We start from the raw sequence: 13507 nt of genomic DNA on the forward strand, positions 1-13507 counted from the left end.
CAGCATATGGGGCCCCAGGCAGAGCACAGGGGCCCCAGGCAGCATATGGGGCCCCAGGCAGAGCACAGGGGCCCCAGGCAGCATATAGGGCCCCAGGCAGAGCACAGTGGCCCCAGGCAGAGCACAGGGGCCCCAGGCAGCATATGGGGCCCCAGTTAGAGCACAGTGGCCCCAGGCAGAGCACAGGGGCCCCAGGCAGCATATGGGGCCCCAGTTAGAGCACAGTGGCCCAGGCAGAACATGGGGCCCCAGGCAGAGCACAGGGGCCCCAGGCAGCACACGGGGCCCCAGGCAGAGCACAGGGGCCCCAGGCAGCATATGTGGCCCCAGGCAGAGCACAGGGGCCCCAGGCAGCATATGGGGCCCCAGGCAGAGCACAGTGGCCCCAGGCAGAGCACAGGGGCCCCAGGCATAGCACAGGGGCCCCAGGCAGCATATGGGGCCCCAGGCAGAGCACAGGGTCCCCAGGCAGAGCACAGTGGCCCCAGGCAGAGCACAGGGGCCCCAGGCAGCATATGGGGCCCCAGGCAGAGCACAGTGGTCCCAGGCAGAGCACAGGGGCCCCAGGCAGCATATGGGGCCCCAGGCAGAGCACAGTGGCCCCAGGCAGAACATGGGGCCCCAGGCAGAGCACAGGGGCTCCGTGTGCCCCAGGCAGAACATGGGGCCCCAGGCAGAGCACAGGGGCCCCAGGCAGAGCACAGGGGCCCCAGGCAGCATATGGGGCCCCAGTTAGAGCACAGTGGCCCCAGGCAGAGCACAGGGGCCCCAGGCAGCATATGGGGCCCCAGTTAGAGCACAGTGGCCCAGGCAGAACATGGGGCCCCAGGCAGAGCACAGGGGCCCCAGGCAGCATATGGGGCCCCAGGCAGAGCACAGGGGCCCCAGGCAGCATATGGGGCCCCAGGCAGAGCACTGTGGCCCCAGGCAGAGCACAGGGGCCCCAGGCATAGCACAGGGGCCCCAGGCAGCATATGGGGCCCCAGGCAGATCACAGGGGCCCCAGGCAGCATATGGGGCCCCAGGCAGAGCACAGTGGCCCCAGGCAGAGCACAGGGGCCCCAGGCAGCATATGGGGCCCCAGGCAGAGCACAGTGGTCCCAGGCAGAGCACAGGGGCCCCAGGCAGCATATGGGGCCCCGGGCAGAGCACAGTGGCCCCAGGCAGAACATGGGGCCCCAGGCAGAGCACAGGGGCTCCGTGTGCCCCAGGCAGAACATGGGGCCCCAGGCAGAGCACAGGGGCTCCAGGCAGAGCACAGGGGCCCCAGGCATCATATGGGGCCCCAGGCAGAGCACAGGGGCCCCAGGCAGCATATGGGGCCCCAGGCAGAGCACAGTGGCCCCAGGCAGAGCACAGGGGCCCCAGGCAGCATATGGGGCCCCAGTTAGAGCACAGTGGCCCAGGCAGAACATGGGGCCCCAGGCAGAGCACAGGGGCCCCAGGCAGCACACGGGGCCCCAGGCAGAGCACAGGGGCCCCAGGCAGCATATGGGGCCCCAGTTAGAGCACAGTGGCCCAGGCAGAACATGGGGCCCCAGGCAGAGCACAGGGGCTCCAGGCAGAGCACAGGGGCCCCAGGCATCATATGGGGCCCCAGGCAGAGCACAGGGGCCCCAGGCAGCATATGGGGCCCCAGGCAGAGCACAGTGGCCCCAGGCAGAGCACAGGGGCCCCAGGCAGCATATGGGGCCCCAGTTAGAGCACAGTGGCCCAGGCAGAACATGGGGCCCCAGGCAGAGCACAGGGGCCCCAGGCAGCACACGGGGCCCCAGGCAGAGCACAGGGGCCCCAGGCAGCATATGGGGCCCCAGGCAGAGCACAGGGGCCCCAGGCAGCATATGGGGCCCCAGGCAGAGCACAGTGGCCCCAGGCAGAGCACAGGGGCCCCAGGCATAGCACAGGGGCCCCAGGCAGCATATGGGGCCCCAGGCAGAGCACAGGGGCCCCAGGCAGCATATGGGGCCCCAGGCAGAGCACAGTGGCCCCAGGCAGAGCACAGGGGCCCCAGGCAGCATATGGGGCCCCAGGCAGAGCACAGTGGTCCCAGGCAGAGCACAGGGGCCCCAGGCAGCATATGGGGCCCCAGGCAGAGCACAGTGGCCCCAGGCAGAACATGGGGCCCCAGGCAGAGCACAGGGGCTCCGTGTGCCCCAGGCAGAACATGGGGCCCCAGGCAGAGCACAGGGGCCCCAGGCAGAGCACAGAGTCCCCAGGCAGCATATGGGGCCCCAGGCAGAGCACAGGGGCCCCAGGCAGCATATGGGGCCCCAGGCAGAGCACAGTGGCCCCAGGCAGAGCACAGGGGCCCCAGGCAGCATATGGGGCCCCAGTTAGAGCACAGTGGCCCCAGGCACAGCACAGGGGCCCCAGGCAGCATATGGGGCCCCAGTTAGAGCACAGTGGCCCAGGCAGAACATGGGGCCTCAGGCAGCACACGGGGCCCCAGGCAGAGCACAGGGGCTTCAGGCAGCATATGGGGCCCCAGGCAGAGCACAGGGGCCCCAGGCAGCATATGGGGCCCCAGGCAGAGCACAGTGGCCCCAGGCAGAGCACAGGGGCCCCAGGCATAGCACAGGGGCCCCAGGCAGCATATGGGGCCCCAGGCAGAGCACAGGGGCCCCAGGCAGCATATGGGGCCCCAGGCAGAGCACAGTGGCCCCAGGCAGAGCACAGGGGCCCCAGGCAGCATATGGGGCCCCAGGCAGAGCACAGTGGCCCCAGGTAGAACATGGGGCCCCAGGCAGAGCACAGGGGCTCCGTGTGCCCAAGGCAGAACATGGGGCCCCAGGCAGAGCACAGGGGCACCAGGCAGAGCACAGGGGCCCCAGGCAGCATATGGGGCCCCAGGCAGAGCACAGGGGCCTCAGGCAGCATATGGGGCCCCAGGCAGAGCACAGTGGCCCCAGGCAGAGCACAGGGGCCCCAGGCAGCATATGGGGCCCCAGTTAGAGCACAGTGGCCCAGGCAGAACATGGGGCCCCAGGCAGAGCACAGGGGCCCCAGGCAGCACACGGGGCCCCAGGCAGAGCACAGGGGCCCCAGGCAGCATATGGGGCCCCAGGCAGAGCACAGGGGCCCCAGGCAGCATATGGGGCCCCAGGCAGAGCACAGTGGCCCCAGGCAGAGCACAGGGGCCCCAGGCATAGCACAGGGGCCCCAGGCAGCATATGGGGCCCCAGGCAGAGCACAGGGGCCCCAGGCAGCATATGGGGCCCCAGGCAGAGCACAGTGGCCCCAGGCAGAGCACAGGGGCCCCAGGCAGCATATGGGGCCCCAGGCAGAGCACAGTGGTCCCAGGCAGAGCACAGGGGCCCCAGGCAGCATATGGGGCCCCGGGCAGAGCACAGTGGCCCCAGGCAGAACATGGGGCCCCAGGCAGAGCACAGGGGCTCCGTGTGCCCCAGGCAGAACATGGGGCCCCAGGCAGAGCACAGGGGCCCCAGGCAGAGCACAGGGGCCCCAGGCAGCATATGGGGCCCCAGGCAGAGCACAGGGGCCCCAGGCAGCATATAGGGCCCCAGGCAGAGCACAGTGGCCCCAGGCAGAGCACAGGGGCCCCAGGCAGCATATGGGGCCCCAGTTAGAGCACAGTGGCCCCAGGCAGAGCACAGGGGCCCCAGGCAGCATATGGGGCCCCAGGCAGAGCACAGGGGCCCCAGGCAGCATATGGGGCCCCAGGCAGAGCACAGCGATATTTTGGACCACTGTGCGGTTTTCAGACCCCCTGTGTGATGTCTGGGGCCCCGTTCTTAAGTATATTAAAGATTAAAGTAACGTATATTAAAGTATATTATAGATCAAATTTGACACGTTTATGAGCACCATTGAGTGATATACTCAAGAATGACATAATTTTTCAACATTTTATGGTTTCAAACTGTAAACACTCAGAGTTTTTTTTACTTCAACCAGAAAACCTTAACGGTTCATAAAAAACTTGACTGTTCAGGATATGATAAAAGTCATAGTATTCTGAATCTTTAACTTATAAAGATACCTTTACATGGGGTGATTATTGGTTCCAGAGAGGCTTTCGGCCGATAATTGTACACATGGCTGGTGACAGCACAATACAATATAAACGTTCAAAGGTAAACACTGATAACATTAAAATCTAATATATAATTGCCTAGAATACTACTTCCGGCAATTTGTGCCAACTTCCATGGCTTTGTCCGGAGATAATGTCCGGAGATAAGTGACGTCACCAGCGTCCTACACCCGCTCAGGGTGGACAAAGATATATGCCTTCGTGGTGCGCGGCACTTTTCTGATTGGTTGCTGCCTGCCGCGAGCGACCAATCAGAAACGTGCCGTACTGTGACACACTCCGCCCGCCATTTTGGTGTGATTTTTGAATTTTTACCTCACAGCAAGTTTGTACTGCGTGGAGGCGGTCCCAGTGACGTCGTTCTTCAAGCTCCTGCCGAATTTCGTCAAAAAAATGATAATACCATTTACCAAAACTATATATATTTAGTTGTGAAGTGGTTCAGTGACATTTTCACACCAATTTTGAACTTTTATTTGGTGTTTTCTCCATATACTGCCTATTATTCACTGACTGTTATACTGAGAGACTGCCGTTTATTAACCTCTTCTTTGCCACACTGGGTATATTGTTCTATTATTTGCCACATAAGGACATTGTCCATTATTGCCCAGCAATTTCTCTGCAATATAAACTGCCTATTTATTAATATCTGCATTCCTGCAAAGAACTATTGCCTATCATTAACTGGCTATTTTCCTACTACCTGACACTGCCTCTTATTAACCTGTTGTTTGCCACCACCACGTTTAAAGCTGTTTAGCTTAGCCAACATGAGCTCTAATAGTAAGGATACTAATGACACACAGCCCAAAGCTGCTGATGGCGCACGTAAGATTATGTCTGATATAAAGTATACTAATAATGCAGAGCAAAAAAACGCCGATGCCGCACGTAAGCGCAAACAGCGTGCTAACAAGAGTACAGAGGATAGATGCAAGCGCCTGGACACTGTTAAGTATACTAATGACACAGAGTCCAAAGCTGCTGATGGCGCACGTAGGATCAGATCTGATATAAAGTATGGTAATGATGCAGAGCGAAAAGCCGCCGATGCCGCACGTAAGCGCAAACAGCGTGTTAACAAGAGTACAGAGGATAGATGCAAGTGCCTGGATACTGTTAAGTATACTAATGACACAGAGCCCAAAGCTGCTGATGGCGCACGTAAGATCAGGTCTGATATAAAGTATGGTAATGATGCAGAGCGAAAAGCCGCCGATGCTGCACGTAAGCGCAAACAGCGTGTTAACAAGAGTACAGAGGATAGATGCAAGCGCCTGGATACTGTTAAGTATACTAATGACACAGAGTCCAAAGCTGCTGATGGCGCACGTAACATCAGGTCTGATAATAAGTATACCAATGACGCAGAGCGAAAAGCCGCTGATGCTTCACGTAAGCGTAAACAGCGTGCTAACAAGAGTACAGAGGATAGATGCAAGTGCCTGGACACTGTTAAGTATACTAATGACACAGAGCCCAAAGCTGCTGATGGCGCACGTAACATCAGGTCTGATAATAAGTATACCAATGACGCACAGCGAAAAGACACCGATGCCGCACGTAAGCGCAAACAGCGTGCTAACAAGAGTACAGAGGATAGATGCAAGCGCCTGGACACTGTTAAGTATACTAATGACACAGAGCCCAAAGCTGCTGATGGCGCACATAACATCAGGTCTGATAATAAGTATACCAATGACGCAGAGCGAAAAGCCGCCGATGCCGCACGTAAGCGCAAACAGCGTGCTAACGAGACTACAGAGGACAGACACAAGCGCCTGGACACTGTTAATGCTGCTTGCAATAAACGCATTACTAATGAGTCTTTTGAGGACAAAACTAATCGATTAAGTAATAAAGCTGCTGCTGCGCGCTCTCAACGTTGCAAACATAATATTTCCACGTCCTCAGTTATAGATTCTGCCCACAATACAGCTTCTTTGTCTCCATTCATAGAATGTGTGCAGCCTGAAGCTCCTTTAACCGTTGGTAAATCTGCACGTAAGCGTAAACACTGTCCTACTTACACTCCAAATGATAAACGCCGTCGCCTGCACACCGTTAAGTCTGCTTATAAGACATGCTTCACACCTGACTCTTCTAAGGCAACAAACAAACCATTACCAAATGCAGCTGGTGCACGCCGTGAACGGCGCAAAAAAACCACTTGCACCTCCATATTAATAAACCCTGACCACGATACACCTTCCAACTCCTCAGTGATTGAATCTGTGGACAGTGAAGATCCTCTACCAGGTCCACGTTTTATATATGTTGGCTTACAGAAACATTCCAATGCTCCGTTACCACAACCTGTACCTCAACATCCTACAGGTTTTACTAATGATGACAGTACCATAGTAGAACACTCCTGTGGTCCTATGAACTATTTATGTGAACATTGTCAAGCATTACATTTTAATGCTGAGATACCAGCAGATAAAAATTTTACTCTGTGTTGTCACAAAAGTAAAGTGCATATACCTATACCCCAATATCCCGAGGTCTTTAAACGATTGCTGACAGGGGAGAGTGAGTTCAGTAAGAATCTCATGGAAAATATTCGTAGTATTAACAGCTCATTTGCTTTCGCCTCCATGGGTGCCAATATATCCCCTCCACCTGGACATGGCCCTTACTGTTTCCGTATACATGGACAAATATATCATCGTACTGGAACCCTACATCCCAGTGATGATCAAGTTCCAGCTTATGCCCAACTGTATATTTTGGATACCGCTACCGCGAATGAACAACGTTTAAACTGTGAACAAAATCAAAAATGTCATCCCACTTTGATGAGTATAATTGCTCTTCAGTTAGACAATGTGAATCCCTTTGTTGCTGCCTACAAAATGTTACGAGATGTGGAACATGAAGAACATCTTAAAGCTGAAGCTAATGGCACTCTTATGCCAAATATCATCATGGCCCTTAAACAAGATCGGAATCAAGACCCTCGCTGATATAATAATCCAACTGTCAATGAAGTTGCTGTCGTATTTGAAAATGACAATGGAGAGCCACCATTTAATCGTGATATTTTAATACATTTACAACCGGATCCCAAAAATCCTTTGGCGCCAAGAACACAACAGGTCAGCATTCTACACAGTAATTTAGATGCTTTACTCTATCCTTTATTTTTCCCTTACGGAGACCAGGGCTGGCATGATGGCCTCAAGCAACAAGGGCAAAGTCCACGCAGAGTTACACAACTGCAATATTACTGCTATGTGCTGTCTGTCCGTAATCAGTTTAATCCACTCCTGAATGGTGGCAAACTCACTCAGCAGTACTTAGTGGATGCTTATGTGAAAATCGAGGCAAATCGCCTAAATTATATCCGTCAACACCAAAAGGATTTGAAAGTAGAGGATTATTGTGTACTCCAGGAACATCTCCAGAAAAAATCCATTGAGAAGGGCAGCCCCATTGGAAAAACGGTCATGTTACCATCTTCGTTTGAAGGCAGTCCCAGGAATATGCAGCAGCGGTACCAGGATGCCATGGCTATTGTGACTAAATATGGTCGTCCTGATCTATTCATCACCATGACCTGTAATCCGAAATGGAATGAGATTACTGAGAATTTGGAACCTTGGCATCGTGTGGAACATAGACCTGATTTGGTGGCACGTGTTTTCAAAATAAAACTGGAAGCACTCTTAAAAGACATTAACAACGGATTATTTGGGAAAGTTTGCGCTATGGTTCATGTAATTGAATTTCAAAAACGTGGCCTTCCACACGCTCACATTTTGATTATTCTGGACAGCAACTCCAAATTAAGGACTGAGGAGGACATAGACAATACAGTGTGGGCTGAAATTCCCAATCCTACCCACTACCCTCACCTCCATAAAATTGTTCTCCAACATATGATTCATGGTCCGTGTGGAGAACACAACCCAAATTCTCCCTGTATGGATCTGGGGAAGTGTACTAAAGGTTTCCCTAAAGATTTGCAACCAAGAACCATCATAGCTAAGGACGCCTATCCTACTTATCGCAGACACTTTGGCCCATCTTTTCAACACCATTCTAACATGATTGACAATTCGTGGGTGGTTCCATATAATCCGTTCCTGCTATTAAAATACAAGTGTCATATAAATGTCGAAGTTTGTGGTTCCATTCAGGCTGTGAAATATTTATTTAAATACGTCTACAAAGGACATGATAAAGCCAATCTTGAAATCTGCCAGACTAACATCCAACATGATGAAACACACCAATTCATGGATTCAAGATATGTCAGTGCACCAGAGGCAGCTTGGCGAATATTCTCATATCCAATGCATAAACAATCTCATAGCATCATTCGCCTTGCTGTACATCTACCGCATTCTCAGCCACTCTATTTTCATGAGGATGACTCTATTGGAAACATCAAACAAAAGCTCCATCAAAATTCTACACTTATGGCCTACTTCAAGCTTAATCAGAACGACCATCATGCTCATATTTATTTATACCGTGAAATTCCCGAAAACTATGTTTGGAAAGAAGGTTCTTGGGAAGTTAGAAAGCGAGAAGGTGGTTCTGTGATTGGACGAATGTATACTGTCAGTGTGAAAGACCAAGAACGCTACTATTTAAGATTGTTATTGTTACATGTGAAAGGTGCAACCAGTTTTGACAGCATAAAAACTGTACACGGAGTCACACATGAAACCTTTAAAGATGCAGCATTAGCTCTTGGCTTACTATTTGATGATAGGCTGTGGAGAAATACATTACTTGATGCCAGTATTCTCAACATGCCAGCACAGCTACGTGACATGTTTGCCTACATTTGTATTTTTGGTCCTCCAGCTAAACCTCGGGACTTATGGGATGAATTTAAGGAACACTTTGTAGAAGACTACTGCCATGCATACCACTCCGACACTCTGGAGTGTGTCAATTGTGAAGGCTATGCTATGACAGATGTCCAACATGTTCTTAAAGCTCATGGCAAAACTTATACTGATTTTAATTTGCCACGTCCAGTCAAGAAACAACACCTCCTCCCACAGTATGATAAAGATTATGAGTTATCAGCAGCTGCTGAAATGAAAGCTACTCTAAATGAGGACCAACTTTTTGCTTTTGATGCTATCACTCAAGCTTTAGAAGACACTAATTCTACAGCAAAGTGTTTTTTCCTTGATGGTCCTGGTGGCAGCGGAAAAACGTACCTATATCATCTACTCCTACATCAGCTAAGAGGACAAGGAGACATTGTGTCACCTGCTGCCACTACTGGAATTGCCGCCAACTTGCTACAAGGTGGATGAACCATTCATTCTCTTTATGGGATTCCAATTCCTGTGAATGAAACATCTGTTTCCAGGATTAAGAATGATACCGATGCAGCAAAAGATTTGCACAGCACTAAACTTTTTATTATTGATGAGTGCACAATGCTATCCAAATATGCATTGCATGTCATTGATAGAGTTTTACGTGATGTCATGACAACAAATGTAGCTCACAAAGAAAAAACACCGTTTGGAGGTAAAGTGATTGTTTTTGGAGGCGACTTTAGACAATGTCTTCCTGTCATCCCTCATGGGACAAGAACTGATGTTGTAGAGAGCTGTATAAAATATTCACAACACTGGCAACATTTTACTCGCCTGCCACTTATTAACAACATGCGCTCCATTGATCCTCACTACAGCAGTTGGTTGCTTCAACTGGGAAATGGTGAACTATCTAATGAACATAATCTTGGAGATGATGTAATTGAAATTCCTCCAGACATGGTATGCACTGGCTGTTTAATAATTGAAATTTTTGGAGATAATCTTTGTATTGATGTGAATGACACCGAAAGCATAAATACAGCTGCATCTCATGCAATTTTATGTCCAAAAAATGAGGACGTTGAGAAAGTCAATTCCCAAGTCATGGATTTATTGATAGGTGACTATACTGAATATATCAGTGATGATTCCATCGATCCTGATGAAGCTGATGACCTCGATCAATACCCACTTGAGTTTTTGAATTCACTAACACCAACTGGAATGCCTTCACATCGGCTGAAACTTAAAATTGGCACCATTGTCATGTTATTACGTAATCTGAACACGAACAAAGGTCTCTGCAATGGTACGCGGCTCATTGTCACTGCCTTACATGCCAATATCATACTGGCTAAAGTAATTAGTGGGTCAGCAGCAGGAAATGTGGTATTCATTCCACGAATTGATTTGTGTCCATCAGAGACTGGATTACCTTTTAAATTAAGACGGAGACAATTTCCCATCAAGCCCGCATTTGCAATGACCATAAATAAATCTCAAGGCCAGACCCTCCATCGAGTTGGCATTTATCTACCAGAACCTGCTTTTGCCCATGGTCAATTGTATGTTGCTTTTTCCAGGGTGAAACAATGTTGCAATGTGAGGGTTAAAGTGGTTAATACACCACTTCAAGGACAATTATTGGCTGATAGTACTAAAGTCTTCACACGTAATATTGTGTACAAAAATATTTTAGTTTAAAGTTACTTTTCTTTTTTTTCATTATTCAGTTTTTCTAATAACATAGACAGCAATAGGTAAATTCTATGTATAGAGATAAGGAAAAAAAACAAAAACAAAAAAAATTAGTGTAGCCATAGACATATAGATTTTAAGTACTTATGTAGGAAATACGTATATAACATACGTACTCATTAGCATATAGGGTTAATAACTCTATATCATATCTATATAAATTTAGAAATATGATATATCAATACATATTTTTATAGGTAAGTAGAACACACATTAAGTACAAGATGTAAGATGTGTATCATCCAAATGCCTGTATTTGGTGATAGGAACCTGTATTTGAAGCTCCAGCAGTATAGCTGCTGAGAGATTTCATTTTGTTTTTAAAAAGGGTGAGGTTTTTGTGAACAGGTAAGAGACGGGTGGGATGGCTGTTCACACACATCTCTATCTCCAGGTGTGTTCTGTACATAGAAATAGATATATAGATAGGTACATATTTAGATAGATAGGGAAAGAATAGAGATTTTGCTTTCACATCAACATTTTTCTGCTATTTGGAGAATTTATGGTGGAAAAAAGGCTATTTCTGCACTTCCTGCCTAAGGGCTGACCCACGCCACTCTTGCTGTAAGTTGCATGCAATGTATACGGAATTTGTACTTCACTTGCGGCAGGTGCGGCACATGTGGTTTCTGCAGTTTTCGCCACAAAATCTCCACTTACCAGTGTTTTTGTTGTGGCTGCATTTAATGCAATTGCTGAAGCCGCGTTTGCCGCATTTACTGCAAGTTAACTCCAAGCTTCATCTACATTGCATGGCACTTGCTGAAAGTGTGTTGTAGGTCAGTTCTTTGGTGCCAAGTGTGGAAGTTGTATTGTTTTTAACATTACTTCTGCAAATATCAGAAACATGCAGATGTGAAAGAGGTCTGAGTATTAAGAAATAGGAATCAGTTAGTTAGGACCCATCAGTTCAAAGGCTACCGTGACGTGGTTGATGGGCATGTTTATATTAGCCCATCGGTGTACTATGAACGTTGATTTCTTAAATTTTACACTTCTGTAAAAATAAACACAAAAAAATTGGGTACACAAAAAGGCTTTTATTTCTGTTGTACCTATTAGAATTATTTAAAATGAAGGCTTAGCTAAGCCCAAGAGATGATTAAAAACGTTTCATACCAACCCATCAGATGTAAAATTACTGTGAAAATACCTCATGGGCACACAAGTATGCGCCAGTATGGGTACTAAGAGCTTTTCCACATAATAATGAAATATTTTAAAATGTCATAGAACATACCAATATACATAGTTATTGATACATATTATTTATTATTTACATTATTGTTCTTAAGCAAAGAACCGTTGTTGTGGCATTTGCCACAGCACGCAAAGTTGTCGTCTGATGTCTTTCATCCCTCTCCTCATAAGCAAGTTCATGGATCCTGTGTAACTGTACCTTAAATAACAAGAATTGTCAAGAGCTGGTGAGTGCAGCCATTTTTTGTTCTTTCTTACTATTATTTATTAATTGTATTATTCTTACATTTGAATAAATAAAGTATATATGGATTCTAGACTCCCGATTCTTTAGAATCGGGCTGCCATCTAGTATATATATATATACATATATATATATATATATATATATATATATATATATACAGTGGGGCAAAAAAGTATTTAGTCATTCAGCAATAGTGCAAGTTCCACCACTTAAAAAGATGAGATGCGTCTGTAATTTACATCATGGGTAGACCTCAACTATGGGAGACAAACTGAGAAACAAAAATCCAGAAAATCACATTGTCTGTTTTTTTAACATTTTATTTGCATATTATGGTGGAAAATAAGTATTTGGTCAGAAACAAAATTTCATCTCAATACTTTGTAATATATCCTTTGTTGGCAATGACAGAGGTCAAACGTTTTCTGTAAGTCTTCACAAGGTTGCCACACACTGTTGTTGGTATGTTGGCCCATTCCTCCATGCAGATCTCCTCTAGAGCAGTGATGTTTTTGGCTTTTCGCTTGGCAACACGGACCTTCAACTCCCTCCAAAGGTTTTCTATAGGGTTGAGATCTGGAGACTGGCTAGGCCACACCAGGACCTTGAAATGCCTCTTACGAAGCCACTCCTTCATTGCCCTGGCGGTGTGCTTTGGATCATTGTCATGTTGAAAGACCCAGCCACGTTTCATCTTCAATGCCCTTGCTGATGGAAGGAGGTTTGCACTCAAAATCTCACGAAACATGGCCCCATTCATTCTTTCATGTACCCGGAACAGTCGTCCTGGCCCCTTTGCAGAGAAACAGCCCCAAAGCATGATGTTTCCACCACCATGCTTTACAGTAGGTATGGTGTTTGATGGATGCAACTCAGTATTCTTTTTCCTCCAAACACGACAAGTTGTGTTTCTACCAAACAGTTCCAGTTTGGTTTCATCAGACCATAGGACATTCTCCCAAAACTCCTCTGGATCATCCAAATGCTCTCCAGCAAACTTCAGACGGGCCCGGACATGTACTGGCTTAATCAGTGGGACACGTCTGGCACTGCAGGATCTGAGTCCATGGTGGCGCAGTGTGTTACTTATGGTAGGCCTTGTTACATTGTTCCCAGCTCTCTGCAGTTCATTCACTAGGTGCCCCCGCGTGGTTCTGGGATTTTTGCTTACCGTTCTTGTGATCATTCTGACCCCACGGGGTGGGATTTTGCGTGGAGCCCCAGATCGAGGGAGATTATCAGTGGTCTTGTATGTCTTCCATTTTCTAATTATTGCTCCCACTGTTGATTTCTTCACTCCAAGCTGGTTGGCTATTGCAGATTCAGTCTTCCCAGCCTGGTGCAGGGCTACAATTTTGTTTCTGGTGTCCTTTGACAGCTCTTTGGTCTTCACCATAGTGGAGTTTGGAGTCAGACTGTTTGAGGGTGTGCACAGGTGTCTTTTTA

This window comes from Ranitomeya variabilis, chromosome 5 (genome assembly GCF_051348905.1).
Source record: "Ranitomeya variabilis isolate aRanVar5 chromosome 5, aRanVar5.hap1, whole genome shotgun sequence".
Lineage (NCBI taxonomy): Eukaryota > Metazoa > Chordata > Amphibia > Anura > Dendrobatidae > Ranitomeya > Ranitomeya variabilis.